General features: G+C 34.2%; 1 long non-coding RNA gene across 1 annotated transcript; it reads right to left on the bottom strand.

Annotated features, from left to right (window-relative positions):
* Window positions 1–228: 228 nt before the first annotated feature.
* On the bottom strand, window positions 229–1,365 carry LOC136811611 (uncharacterized). The gene is made up of 3 exons (XR_010847256.1): window positions 1,302–1,365; window positions 780–837; window positions 229–420 (listed from the first exon to the last, which is right to left on the bottom strand). It is a non-coding gene; the product is annotated as an uncharacterized lncRNA (long non-coding RNA).
* Window positions 1,366–1,744: the final 379 nt, after the last annotated feature.

Below are 1,744 nucleotides of genomic sequence, written 5' to 3'. Positions count from 1 at the left end.
TTTATTTTGCTATTTTTCCTGAATAAAGCGCTAAAAATCAATCGAAGCTGAAGGAAACGGTTAACAAATACAATAATGACCGGTTTTTTTGGGCTTTACTGAAAATATTGCCCTCGGTCAACGCAACAACCTCGCAAGCTCGGTCGTTACTTGACCTCGAGCAATATTTCTCAGTACAGCCCTCACTAACCGGTCATTATTGTATTAGAAATTCTTAACATTAAAACAAATTAAAAGGTTTGACGTTAATGAGCGTTATGATACAGATTGACGTAATCCAGAGTGACGGTGTTGATCAAAACAAAATTGTAGCCAGACGATTCATAGAGACGTAGAGACGTCAAGCGAATAAATAACGTAAGTGTAAACGGCGTCAAGATGACGGATGCGTGTTTTTCTCATGCGTAATGTTGTTGAAATCTGGAATATAAAAAAACAATAGAAAAATTACAAAATGCATTTCAAACAAACTCGAACCCAATCCTTTAGTTCACTTTTTCATAATTCTGATTGTTCTCACAAAAGGTTTGATTGTATCACGGCCATCAGTTAAATGTGAAAAACGTATCTCATGCCATTTGCTTAGTCAGCATTTTTAAACAAAAGAAAGTACGGCTATTGGTTCTACTCTAGAACAAATATAAGAAATTCTTTTCGTTATACGTCTTTTTTTGTACAAGAACAAACTTTATTTAAGAACATAAGTCTTCATGGCCAAAATATTAAGAACAAGTTAAGAACATTTTAAGGCTTCAAATATTTTGAATAAATGGACTTACTTGGAAAAGTTTGATGGAAGGCGTCGACGAAACGAACAAAAAACCATCGAAAGAAAATCTGAAGAACAAAAGAAAAAATTTGTTCAAAGTAAAGATATTTCGAAGCAAGCGAAACTTATTCAATGAAACATTTTTGAATCCTGAGTATTTCTTTTTAATTCAACTAAAAGAATAAAATAGAAACAAGATGAAAATCATTTCGTTTTCATTTGTAAAAGTTTCAAACCATTGCAAAAAAAGTTTCAAACCATCGCAAAAAAAATTTCAAACCATCGCAAAAAAAATTTCAAACCATCGCAAAAAAAATTTCAAACCATCGCAAAAAAAGTTTCAAACCATCGCAAAAAAAATTTCAAATCATCGCAAAAAAAGTTTCAAACCATCGCAAAAAAATTTCAAACCATCGCAAAAAAAATTTCAAACCATCGCAAAAAAAATTTCAAACCATCGCACGGAAATTAAATCATTGTTTAAAAATATTCCCACCCTAAAAAAACGTGAAAAAGTTGATATTTTTCTTACCAAGACGAACGAAACGATCGAAAGATTTCTTTGGTAACACCATCACAATTACGTTGTTCATCAGGGCGTTCACGAAGATCATTTTTCAAATCATGATCCGCTCCTTTGGCCAACAACCATCTGATGATGTCATGATTGTTCGAACGTGCTGCACGATGCAACGGTGTGTCGTTCCATTCGTTTCTTCCATCGATCAACTTTTCGATTGTTTGTTGATCAAACTTTTCCAAATGGTGAACTGTTCCTCTCCAAGCAACACGATGAAGAACGTTCTGACCATAATTGTTCACGAGTGAAAAATCTTGAGGATAATTCATCAAGTGAACGAAAACGTCGAAACGATCTCCAAGAACAGCATGCATGAGAAGTGTCTGACCAAGACCATCACGCAACGAGTTGACGATGTCCGGTTTTTGGTGGAAAATTTCTTCGAATTTCGCGAA

The sequence above is a fragment of the Clytia hemisphaerica genome, unplaced genomic scaffold, assembly GCF_902728285.1.
Source record: "Clytia hemisphaerica strain Z4C2 unplaced genomic scaffold, Clytia hemisphaerica genome assembly, whole genome shotgun sequence".
In the NCBI taxonomy this organism is placed as follows: Eukaryota; Metazoa; Cnidaria; class Hydrozoa; order Leptothecata; family Clytiidae; genus Clytia; species Clytia hemisphaerica.
Note: the sequence above shows the minus strand (reverse complement) of the source record. Positions and strands in the feature narration are given on the sequence as shown.